Consider the following 13,968-nt stretch of genomic DNA (forward strand, 5'->3'; position numbering starts at 1 on the left):
ATTGTTTGCATCAACATTCTTGGTGTAGTTGAGGCAGGATTTCAGAGAAACCCACCAGAGACCACCTGGAATCCACACTGAACTGGCATTTGGGTTCGATAGGGGCCCATTGAGTCACCCTCAACAGATCACTGTGTTATTCATGTGACCCTGGTGAGTTCTCCTGAAACCTGGGCCTACTTATTTTAAGTCGATGGTCCAGAGGATATATGAGCTGTTTCAAGCCTTAAGACTAGGTATCTTAAGCGGATACCAGCACATACCCTAGGTAAGAGTTGGTAAGAGGAACCTAAGAGGAATTCCTAGGAAAGAAAAACCTAGGGGGAATTTCCTAGGCCACGTGAGCCTAGGGGGAACTTTGGAGTGAGTGTGGCAGGCTAACCTTTTTAACTTGGCTTTAAACGGGAAAGAATTGTGTTTACAAAGTCTGAACAAACTTCTCAATAGAAAAATGAGAGTCTGAACTTGTTCAGCTCCAAAGAGAAGGGACATCAGCTTCTTCCAGCAGAAAGGCATTTTCAGGTGACTGAGAACCTAGTGAAAGTGTTGGAGGGTTAATCCTTATGACTTGTAGCAGTCCCATAGGGAACTCCACTGTCCTTCACATTAACTAATTAAAGGCTTGCCTGGGGATGTGCATATTAGGAGGGATCTTCCAGCACTCTGAGCCTCCATGGCAGTGTTAGATTACCGACAGGAGAAACAGAGGCATGTAAGGGAGTGTTTATGACCTTTCTTTAGGGAGTTCATATTCCACCCATTTCCCTTATCTGAAAAAGGCTTACTGCCTTTCTGGGAACTGTTATCTAGCCCATCACCAATTCCTGACTCAAGAAAAAAAAGAGAAAAAGATAGCTTTGTATACCTGTACTTGATCTATGGCAGTAATTTTAAAACAATAGCTGTGGAATCTCTGGGTATGTGTGTCTATATACATGTATGTGATATTTTTTACCTCTGGGTGGTATAATTTATAAAAAGAGCTTTATTTAATTGGCTTAAAGTAAGTGCCTATGTAAATGTAATGGAAACTAACCCAAATGACTTTCAAGTTAACATGATATAAAACAATCTTTGGTAAGTGAAAGCTTATTTAAGTTTGTTGGTTTGATTGAAATAGGCATGTTCTCAGAATTGTCAACATTGGATATGGTGTAGACATGCAACCTTTATCAGTTAAATAAGCTCCTGTTATCTATGTTACAAAATTTGTCAGCAAAACATAACTTAGAATAATAGCTGATTTTGCCTAATGTCTCATGAATTTTGTAGCCAATCTAAATAATTATTGGGAGTAAGTAAACTAAATAGATGTAAAAAATATAGAAGCGTTGGGTGAGCTTTTTAACAGTAATTATATGTTATGGTATATGTACTTAAAATAGCTTCAAAACATTTTGGTAACTTTAGACCACAGAGTTTTGCTAAATTGAGTTAAATGATGAAATTTATTGAGGACCTAGGTCATTTCCACATAAGATATAGTATTAGATATTAATTAAAAAAGTAGATAAACATAGATTTATCTACTTTTGGCCTCTTACAGAGAAACCAAAAGATGTTTGGGTCTATTAGTAAACATGCCTTTATTTATTTAAAAATTGTACTATGAAGTAGTATGTTTCTAGCAACTAGGCAAAGTATTTATAAACTTGCCAAGCCACAGAATGCTAATGTAAAAGACAATTCATAATTGTTTACTTCTGAGTTTTCACTAAAAATTAAGGTTTCTAAGGGTTAAAATTCTAATTAATATATGTGATTAAACCTACTAAAAATTATGGAAAGTTAAGATGTATGTTTTCAGTGAAGAAAATTTAAGAAATACAGATATTTTTGTTTGTTCTGTTAAGAAAGATCAATTTGTCCTAAAGTACTAGGAAGGCAAGAAGGCATGGGATAAATTTTGAATGTAAAAAGACGTTTATATAAGTTTGTGGAAGAGGAACCCTGAGGAAAGAGTTTTGTGCATGGTTAAGTTGGCTAAGATTAAAATGAATTTAATTAAGTGAATAAGTTTTAATGTCAGAAGTAAGCTGGTACAGGGTCTGGCCTGGTGGCATAGTGGTTAAGTTCACACACTTTGCTTCAGCAGCCTAGGGTTTGCAAGTTCGAATCCCAATGCAACTCTCATCAAGCCATGCAGCTTGATGTGGTGGCATCCCACATACAAAATGGAAGAAGATGGGCACAGATGTTAGCTCAGAGCTAATCTTCCTTGGCAAAAAAGAGGAAGATTGGCAACAGATGATGGCTCAGGGCCAGTCTTCCTCTCTCTCTCTCTCTCTCACACACACACACACACACACACACACAGAAAAGTAAGCTGGTACAAAAATTAGAATTTGGTTTTCTCTCTCTTAAAAGGATAATTTTCCTGGAATTTTAGTCTGCTCTTCAAGAAGAGATTATAACAGATTTTCTTTATTTTTGAGTAAATCTACGTAAAATACAGAAATTCTATGTTTTGTCAAAATAATTTCTTATGTTCTACAAGGCTGAAATCTCTCTATTAAAAGAACTGAGGATATTTTTTACTGACTAACTCTGTATGTTTGCCTTTAACATCTTCTGTTGTCACTTTGGCTAAATGGATAACTAAGCATTGTTTCACAGTGACCATTGTTTCACAATGACACAAGATCAGCAAACACTTGACCTTGTTTTAGCCGAGTGTCTTAAAACTTTTTGATATTTTTGACCAGCTTCCCCCAAAATTCAAATCTTAAATGAAGTCTTTCTTTTGACTTGTAAATTTCTTTGAGAATTTTCAGAGGTCCCCTTGGACTTCTCAAAGAAATTTTTTGTCTCTTCCCATAAAGAGAGAGATACTAAACTAATTAGGCTTGTTTGGTATGCTAAATTGCATGGGAAGCATTGTTAAGTAAATGATGATAAACCTTCTTAGGTTATATTGTGTAGGTAAATATTATTCACTATTTTAACTCTGCTACCTTGTTTCCAGTACCACAGGAGGAAAATGACCATGACGTCATTCTGTTATCTGATTTGGTTTACAGATGGGTCTTACTTAAAGGATAAGCAAGGACATTATCAAGCTGGATATGCTGTCCAGCCTTGAGAATTCCTATTACTTTCTGTTAATTCTGCTAACCCAGTAAAAGATTTTCTTCTACAGGCTTAAGAAACCATCATGAAAGAAGAGATTTTCCTAAAGGTCCTGACATGGCCTGTTTAGCATGCATTGTACATATACTTTAAACATTTACAACGTCCCAAATACAAGAATGATGCCATTAAAGAGAGGGATGTAGCTTCTCCCCAAATTTCCTTAAGGATAAGCATCTCTTCCTAGAAGCTAAGGATCAATTACGGACCTGCTGTGCTTACTTTGTGACCATTGATCTGCTGTGCCAGCTAAGCATCTCATAACAGTGGTAAAAGGAACATTCCTGTCATATGTGATGTATGCTCTGTTCCAAGATGGTTCCCTGGGTTATAGTCCTGGCTCATAATAAACTCACCTCAAATTTTAATTTATAGATTGATTATGAATTATTTGCATTTACACCTGGGCACCCCATTTGCAGCTGGCATCTGAAGTAGGGGCAGTCTCTTGGGACTGAGCTCAGAACCTGTGGGGTCTGTGCTAACTTTGGGAATTAGTGTCGGAGTTGAATTGAATTGTTGGACACCGAGCTGGTGTCAGAGAATTGGTTGTTGGTGTGAAAAAAACTCCACATAGTTGGTATCAGAAGAAGTGTCAGAAGGAAAAAATCACACAGGTTTCTTTCTGAGATGATGAAAATGTCCTGTAATTAGATAGTGGTGATGGTTGCACAACTTTGAGAATATACTAAAAGACACTAAATTGTACACTTAAAAAAATTATTCTGCTTTGAGGATGCAGGAGCCAGCCTGAAAGAACAAATAGCCAATGCTGGATTCATTTGAGCAACAAAATAAATAACAATAGTATTGGATTATAACTCAAGGAGAAAAATATAGATCTATGAGTTCATACTGATATAAATAAATAATTGAGTAAACAAATAAATGGAGGAGAAGGGACAAATCTTCCTTACAAAATAATTCCAAATAATACATGTAAAAGGAATGTGGGAAATAGAAAATCAAAATTAGCACACTACAGTAATAATTGCTGCAGGCAAATTCCCTGATGAATGCTAAAATTAGTGGGCAACACGTTAAGGAGAAACAGGATATTTGCAGAGCCTGAAAGGATCTCCCCTCCAAATATTTATTAATTACTGTGATGATTTAACATATGTCCACAAATTCTTTGATACTCCTCCCTCTAGGAGGTAGTGCTTAATTTTTCCCCCTTCAGGGTGGTCTGGATTTCAGTGACTCACTTCTAATGAATAGAGTATGGAAAGGGAAAAATAGTAATTTTGTAGTAAGAAGACTGGCTGACATTACCTTAGCGAAGTGATTAAGGTTACCATCACTAGGCAAGTCATATTGATATCATATACCTTGGGATATGATGCAATGAAAGGTACTTCACCTCTATGACATTCTTCTCAAAAATTCCTGACCTTGGTACAATCATGAGAAAACATCAAGCAAGCTGAAATTGAGGAACATTCTACAAAATACCACACCAGTACTCTTCAAAAGTGACAAGGTCGTGAAAAATAAGGAAAGACTGAGAAATTAATAGATATTGGAGGAGACGAAGTAATGGCTAGATTAAGTGTAACATGGTATCCTGGTTTGGTTCCTGGAACAGAAAAAGAGCATTTCTAGAAAAACTGGTGAAATCTGAATTTTAGTTAATAGTGTTGCATCAATTTTAATTACTTAGTTTTGATAAATGTACCATTTTTATGTAAGATGTTAAGATTGAGAGATTAAAGGAAGCCGTACCTTCTTTACAACACTTCTGTAATCCAAAATTATTTCAAAATAAAAAAGTTTTAAATATTACTATAATTCGCATGCTCTTATTTCTTTTTTTTCTTCTTGTGGGTAGATTATGATCGTCCTCCTCTTAAAGAATCCACTCAAAAATAATATGTGATTGGTCCTGAATTCTGTGGGCTATTTATTTATTAATTTAAAAGAAAGTCTTTATAATTCTCATCAATATACTCATTATATTTTAATACCAGTAACAATATACTGTTGTTACCATGATTCCAGAATATCATATTGTTTAGTTGAAAAATCTGAATGTTACAGAGTTCTTTTTTTTACTTTCTTTCTTTTTTTTTTTGTGAGGAAGATTAGCCCTGAGCTAACATCTGATGCCAATCCTCCTCTTTTCACTGAGGAAGATTGGCCCTGGGCTAACATCCGTGCCCATCTTCTTCTACTTTATATGGGACACTGCCAGAGCAGGCTTGACAAGCGGCGTATTGGTGCGTGCCCAGGGTCTGAACCCGAGAACCCTGGGCCGCTGAAGCGGAGTGTGCGCACTTAACTGCTACACCACCGGGCTGTCACCCAGAGTTCTTGATCTGTTAAATAATTTGAACATTTATTTAAGTTTGTGTCATATTTCAATTTATTTTAATTTACAATATAATTTATATTATTTTATATTTCAATAATGATAAAAATTAGATTAAACTGATACGCTATGAGGGTTAATATTTATTTATATTTTATATTCTACCAATTTCCAAAATGTTCTTGAGTTAGGTTACAGTCAAAGCACACGTATAAAAAGCCATTTTTTAGAAAAATATTTAAGGACATGAAAAGGTAATTGTTACACTAAAAAAAGTTACACAGACTTTCTACAATAGTTTCCTAGTTTTGTAAAAGAGATTAAATATGTAGCCTGGAAGAACATACGCCAAAATTTTAACAAGAGTGATCATCTTTAAATTGTGGTATTTAAAAATTTTCTTTTCTCTTTTCTGCATTTTCAAAAGTACGTACAATGTGTGTCGTTACTTTTGCAATCAGAAAAACATGGTAAATATTAAAAACATACACGCATACCTACAATAGAATAGTTAAAGAGAGATTGGAAATAGCACAGAGACAAGAAAGTCAAAATATTTTGTTCTTCTAAATAAATTAAAACTTACGGGATTTGTCCTGAGGTTTATAAAACAGCTATGAATTGTTCATGCTTAGTGTTTTAATTTATACATACACATTCAAACAGAGATGTAAACCTCATATGTGTCTCCAATAGCACAGTAGATTCATGCCCTATATTTAGGGCAGTGAATTCTCAATTTTCAAAGAAATTATACATTAATATTTTAATAGATGGCTCGTCATTATATTGTACAATAACACCCCATTTAGCCAGTATCATAAGGATAGTATAGAATTTTTAAAATAACTGAAGCTTAAATCTGTAAGTATCAAAACTTTTGTTTTACTTATTTAGAATGAAAATATTTGTACAATGCTTGACTTCCCTGACTTAAACAAATCCTATTTGAATCTCAAATATTGAACTAAACTGGGATGTATTGACACATCATTGAGTATGCTGTTACCATTCATTAAAATTGAATGAGATTGGATTGGTGGTTACCAGAGGGGAAGGGGGGAGGGAGGAGGGTGAAAGGGATAATTCGGTACATGTGTGTGGTGATGGGTTGTAATTAGTATTTTGGTGGTGAACATGATGTAATCTATGCAGAAATAGAAGTACAATGATGTACACCTGAAATTTTTACAATGTTATAAACCAATGTTACTGCAATAAACAAAAAATTAAAAAAAAAAAAATTGAATGCCTTCAGATTGTATAGAAGAACCAAAATGAAGACAAGGTCTGGTCTACTCTTTCTAAATTGTCGACTAGCTCCTATTTTTCACTGGCATTGTTTCCATGTATAACTTCCCATGAAATGGTTTACTTAATTGTTGGTCTACACGTGACTCCGCTTGTCGTGTCATATAAAGTTCCTGGGTTTCATGATAGACCCTTCAGCCTTTTCTTTTTTTTTTTAAAAACCAACTTCTAGTACAAGGCTAGAGTTTATCAGAGGTCTGAGCTGAGTTAAGTGGGGGCATTAGTGTATTTTTATAGCTAACAATTTTTAAAAATATATACCAAATAACTTGAGAGTAGTGTTTGCTTGTAATCTAAAAACAAATTTCTTACATTTTTTGGCAGGTCTTTATTGAGAAGGCTTTAGTTGAAGTACATGTAGTGAAGCCTTTTATTAGGCACCATACTTGGCTCTTTCACGGCAAGGTACTTACTTCTCTTGTGGAGATGATAACCGTACCTATCCTATAAGGTTTTGAGGGGATTAAATGAAACGTATATGTAAAGTGCTTAACACAGTGCCTAGGGCATAACAAGTGCACAATGATTTTCATCTGAGAAAGGAAGAGAAACTGAAAGAAGTCCAGTGTGGATGGAGAGTGTGGCGGAATGCTGCGCCATTAGAGGAGGAAAAGAAGGCAAGGGCCAGGTCAGGCTGTGTTAGGATTTTGGATTTTACTCTGGAGTAATGTGGGAATCACTGAAGGGTTTTAAGAAGATGTAAATGATCTGATGATCAGATTTACATTTTGAAAAGAACATACGGGCTGCTGTTCGGAGACTGGAAACTCGAGGAGCCAGGGTGCATCTTCTTTCCTTTGGACTGTCTGTTTTTAAGGTGAGCATCTTTGAGTACACGGCTAGAAGCTTAGCTTCTTACTTTTATTTTGACACAGTCATAGCACACTTGCAAGTCATGCAGCTCTTATGTTGTTGGTATTTTTCGAACTAACTTGTAGGGCCACCCACATTTAGTAGAGAATGGGCAGGATTCCAAGGAGCAGACCAGCCTTTCATGAGGCTCTGCAATATGATGCATGCTACTTTTAACTTCCTTCTTCTGGCTCATGGAGTCTCGGGTAATGCCTGCCTTTTACATGGAAACTTTGTTTCCTCTCTAGGTTTTATTACTTTAGCTCTCAGACAAGAAATGACAAGCCTGTGGCATAGGTGCTACCATTTCTCTGTTCCCCACCCATCTTGAATTTTTTCCTCTCCTTGGAGTGCCAGCATGCTTGTAAGAGTACTCCAGGTAGCTCTCAAATTGTTAGAGTTGGCAAGAGCATTGGGAGTTATTAATATTCCTGATGCAAACATTCGGTTCATTGCTGGCATCTGTGTGATATCATATCACTGCTGCCTTACTCTACATACAGGTCCTAACTATTGGATCTGTGCCTGAGTGCAGCTACCATAAACGTTTTTGCTTTTACCATCTTTTGGTATGCAGCCCTTGGCTCACTTCTCATAGCCATGAGGGGCTTGCCCTACTTCACGTCTAGATCTGGGATGTCTGCTCAGGTCCCCCCGTTCTCTCCTCACTTTATCTAATTAATCTCATTCTATTGTTGTCCACTTTTCAGGTTGATCACTTCCAGTTCATCCTGAATATCTTTCTTCAGGTGTAAGTATATAGGGAGAAACTGAAATATTAATTGCTGAAATAATATATTGTCTAAGATTTACTGATATATACCCAAGCAAAACCATTAAACAAAAGAGTGGTAGAACCAAAGATGAAAATGATGAGACAAAAATGACAGAATGTTGATACTTGTGAAAGCTGAGTGATAGCTAATTTATAATATTCTATTTTGTATATGTATGGATTTTCCACAATAAAAAGTGAAAAAGAAAGACATATGGAGGATCTGATTATATGAACTTTCAGCCAAGGAGAGGTCATGGAGAGGTGGGACAGAGGTGTGAGAAGCAGCTGGGTGATGGCCAAAAAGAAGGTGCTCTGTGTTTCTTGACGTATTAGGTCAATCACGTTGTCTTCTAATACATTGCCCTTTTCTGAGGGATTCTTCATGGAGATCACTATCCTTTGTTCCACTTGACCCCGCTATCCTGGTCATAACTGATTGACCTAGGGAGGGAGTGTTAATCAAAGGCATCTACCTGAATAGCAGGGTGTCTCAACCTGGGTGCTATGGACATTTTGGACTGGATAATTCTTTTATGTGCGGTGCTGTCCTGTACATTGAGGATGTTTAGTGGCATTCCTGACCTGTACGGCCCTCTCTCCACCTCCCAACCCTGTTGTGATAACCAAATATTCCTGGGCGGCAAAATCGCCCCCATTTGTGAACAACTGAAATACACGGATGTGAATTTTTAGCTAGGCTCTATCCTTGTGGGTACTGGCCTACTTGATTTCGGTATTTAGTTGCCATAATTTTTCCATGCTATAGTAAAAGGGTGATTGTAAGTATTATAAATAAATAATAATTTAAAAATAGAAAATTTCATGTCTCCCTATGTGTTTGTTATAATAATATACACTTTTTAAAGCCAAGGCCCCCTGGTTTTTCATCTTTATCATACATAGTCTTGGTTTTTTTGCATAAAATGTTCTTAAGATCATTATTTCCCCAATTTCTACATAAGATGCTTTATTTTACAAATTTTTTAATTCATTATTCTTTTCATCATTTACAGAATACTATTTTTTTTTTTTTGGTTTTTAGATACAATTATGTGGTGTTAATCTTTAGTTTTTAAATTAATCTGATTTTTACAGTGTCTTTGGAAATGTAGCGTTTACTTGGATGGGAGAGTCTGGAAATTTATTTGATAAATTTTGTGGTTCTGGGCACAGTGTAAATGAAACATTTTCAGGTGCTACAGTATATAAATAAATGAATGTTTTTCCTGGCTCAGTTCTGTAACGTAACTAGCCAACAACTCTTGTACTAACTTCTTCAACTGAATGGAAGCGCGCTAGTGCTTACTTCTGATTTAATAAAATCCTCAAAATAGGTTTTTGTGCTAAAATATTTATAAGACGCAGGTGTTTGACACAGAAACATAAATTATATGTACATAAAATTGGTTCAGGGAAATACCGAAATGTGCTGGGGAGGATATTAAAATATATGTTTGAACATTTATTCTATTATTCAGCTTGAACATTTTTCAGAACTGTTAGAGAGTTCACAGTTCTTTTATATGATTCATTTTTCTCTGTTAAACATTTCTAATCTTATATGGTTTTTATCGTTTCTCTATTTTTCCTGAAGTGATTTTTTTAGTTAGTCTGGTTGTATTATTTCTTCTTTTTGGAGCACACACAGAGATCTGAGTACTGAAAAAAGCCACGTAATTATTCCCAAGAATCTTATTTATCAGCTCTTTTTATTATGCTTTCCTATAGAAACGTGTATAGTTTCTGGTTATCTTGTTCCACAAGAACCACAGGTCTGCTGGTCTACTTAGAATGACAGTCATATTTGTATGCTGTGCTAAAAAATATTGGTCACATTTTTAAGAGATTTTAGAGAGAACATTATTAAATGCATTATTTTAAAAAGATATTTAAACTGGGCGAGAGTCATCTCTGAAATTTAAACATGCTAATTTAATTTGCTTCTTCAAAGATATTTATTTAAAATATGTTTATTGAGTGCTCACTAGATGACAGTGTTCTTTTTGATCTTTCCTTTTGATCATTATTTCTCACCAGTTACCTGAAAGGGATTTTTAAAGTATGAAAAAGTAAGAAAAAATTGATATGCTTAAAAAGAGAACTAATAATTAGAGATTAATTAGAATATTTAGAGAATTAATAATTTATAAATTAAGAAAATTATTGATTATGCATCTGTTTTTAGAATGATATCCACATAGCCAAGTTCCTCTCCTCCCTCAAATCTTCCCCTAAATATCCTTTTCCCAATGAGACCTGCTCTGACCACCGAGTTTGAAATTATAATCTCATCCCCATCCACCCTATACTACCAATCTTCTCAGAGTCTGCTCTCTCTCTTTTAATAGCACTTATCACTTGTTGGCATACCATCATTATTAATCATCTGTCAGTTCCTTGTCCCCATTCCCCCAACTCCCACTGAATATAAACTCTTTAACGAGTTTTTGTCTGTTTCATATGCTTGTCATGCAGATGCCTGGTGCATAGTAGTTCAGTGCGTTAGAAGAATCTTTAATTATCTGGAATTCTAGCAGTTAGATCTCTGCTAACTGCCAATTCTGCTACTGTTTTGTTGTTATTGTTATTTCAATTCAAACTAAGAACTCTGCTCTTGAAGTATGATCCAAACAAACAAAAAACACCCAAAACTCTGTTTAGTATGATTTTCACTGTTTAGTTTTTTTAAAAAAGTTATTTATTCAAAATGGTAATAACTGCCCATTTTGGCCAAATGCTATGCCATGTACTTCCCATGTTCTTTCCGTTGGTCCTCCTACCATCTTTAATGAGGTACACAGTGTTAATCCCATTTGATAGATGAGGAAACTGAAACTCAGGTTAAGTAATTCTAAGTGGCAGATCTAGAAATTAAACTCAAGTTAGCTTTAATTCAAAGTCTGTGTTTCTTTTTTTAAAGCTATCTCTAATTCAAAGGGATCTTCTCTATTAACAATATTATTTAATTAATCAGACATCCCATTTCCATGACCATATTAAATAAAATATTTAGCTAAGCTTACAGTGTAATTATTAGACAGCACACTATATACTTATTTCACTCATTTATTAAAATACTTGTTTTGTGCTACTATGGGCTAGGTGCTGTGATGAATAAAACAGACATGACTCCTGCCCTTAAGGAACTTGCAATCTCCTGGGGAAGAGAGATGTATCATCAAAGACTCAGAACTCCTCCCCACCCCCCACATTATCACTGAAAGTAGAAAATATTCTGATAGCATCTAGATTTTATTCTATTTTTCCAGAATACATGGTTAAATTGTTGTTTTATCAAGAGCTATCATCAGGGTTATATGGTCTGTTGACACAGAAAATTCTTTCTTCTCACTTTCTTGAAACTTCACAACACCCTGGATCTGCAAAAGAAATTCCAAGCAATAGAAGGAGTAGTTTGTTTTTAATGCTTTCTTTTACTCTATTATGATGAGAGCAAAGTTTGTTTTATTATAATGTGTTTCTGAAAATATCTTGAATTCTGAAATACTAGGTTGAACAAAGAATGGACATGCTCATCATTTTTAGGTGATTCACAAACTGGTCTGTTCAAATTGTGATAAATTAATTTATTAGTAATTTGATTTTGAATATGTTTAATTTTTATCTATTATTTAATTTGCCTTCATTAAATATTTCAAGGTCAATATTTTCATTCTTACTGGATTGTGACCAAGTCCTATACGTAGATGAATTCTGAGTAATATGGAAAATTAATCATGAAATGCAGGATTTAATAAAGAATTCTTGATTTTTCATTGCAACGTAGTATCCCAAGTTGCAATGTACTAAATGATATCATTAGTTTTAGGATGCCTTAGGTGTCTCTTCATTTCATAAATATCCCATCTGTTTATTTTTCTTATGAATGAAAGATAAGAAGCAGGAATTAAAACTAAGGCATTCATCATCATCTCTCAACTGAGATATTTGGCCACTTTTCTCTTTCTTCTTCTGTTTGCGTAATCATAATCTTTTCAAAGCTTCATTTGCTTTAGAGATTATGGTTTTTAAAAGGACTTTTAAATAATCTCTTATTAATGGAATGTAGATCTTAAAACTGGATTTTTTTTTTTTTTTTTTTGGTAAGGAAGATTCGCCCTGAGCTAGCATCTGTTGCCAATCCTCCTCTTTTTGCTGAGGAAGACTGGCCCTGGGCTAATATCCGTGCCCATCTTCCTCCACTTTATATGGGACGCCTGCCACAGCATGGCCTGACAAGCAGTGCGTGGGTGCGTGCCCTAGATCCGAACCCCTGCCACTGCAGGGGAGCGTGCGCACTTCACCGCTACGCCACCGGCCGGCCCCAAAACTAGAATATTTCCAGCATTTGAACTTTGACATCATCCAAGTACACAATTCTGATTGAATGTTCTAGTAGAATGTTCTAGATTGAATGTTCTAGTAGAATGCTCTTTTAGTATAGTTTAAGATTGGAATTCCTTCTAGTTTAATGTTCGTTAAGAACCACTGAAATAATAAGGGGAAACACATATAAAGAGGCATGAGAGGTTTTTTGTGCATGCATCAAGGTTCTCCAAACTAGGAAAGTCAAGGGTTAGGAAAAAATGCAGTTATACATCTCAGTGGTTTTGAGAAGTTGTATGACCCTGAATGCTTGGATCCTGAATTCCTGAATTTCTAGTTCAGGGGTCAGAGAGAACTATAGGGTGGAGATTTTAAATAGCCAGTTGGTGTGCTGAATCTGGCCTACAGATATATTCTGTTTGGCCTGCAGGGTGTTTGTTAAAAGTGTGAATTAATGGCAAGTATTTAACAGTTGAGAATTTTCACACAAAAATTCAGATTTCTAACCTTTGGAAAATTGGAATATCTGACCATAGTGAATCTGCTTCCCACATAGTAACAATTAGCTGAGTTGGGTGGTGGCACCCTTTGAACCATGCTTCAGTTTGCCATAGTTCCCACCACTGCCTCTTCTTCCTGCACACTGACGTATAGAGTCAACTACCACTTATCATTGTGCATGCACTGTCACTTTTTCTGGGGTGGTTTTAATAATTGATTTTTCTCCTCTTTGTGGCTTGTAGTTTTCTGCTTCTTTGCCTGACTAGTAATTTTTGATTAGATGCCAGATATTGTGATTTTAGTTTGTTAGATGCCGTATATTTCTTCATTCCTAAAAATAGTCTTGAGCTTTGTTCTGAGACTCAGTTAAGTTTCTTATAAATAGGTTCATTTTTTCTGGGTAATATGAACATTTAAGGAGGTGAATGGAAAGGAAGGAGACATCAGGGAATAAAGCTATAGAATTAGAATTGTCTTGAAAGCCAAGGGGATAGTTTTAAGAAATAGAGAAAGTAAAGAAGTCACATGCAGCTGACAGTTCAAGTAGGATAAGAACTGAGAACAAGCTACTGAATAAGGTTGTTTATTTGATGCAGAGAATATTCTGTAGTCTTGTGAGCAGAAATCAGATTATAAAGGTTTGAGGAGTGAGTGAGGGGATGAAGTGGGGCAGAGAGTAGATTTTTCTTCTTCTTTGCTAAAATCTTATAGATTCTTTTTCTTCTTATATTTTTCTTAATTCCCTTAACAAATAGATTAA

The sequence above is a fragment of the Diceros bicornis genome, chromosome 1 (assembly GCF_020826845.1).
Source record: "Diceros bicornis minor isolate mBicDic1 chromosome 1, mDicBic1.mat.cur, whole genome shotgun sequence".
NCBI lineage: Eukaryota > Metazoa > Chordata > Mammalia > Perissodactyla > Rhinocerotidae > Diceros > Diceros bicornis.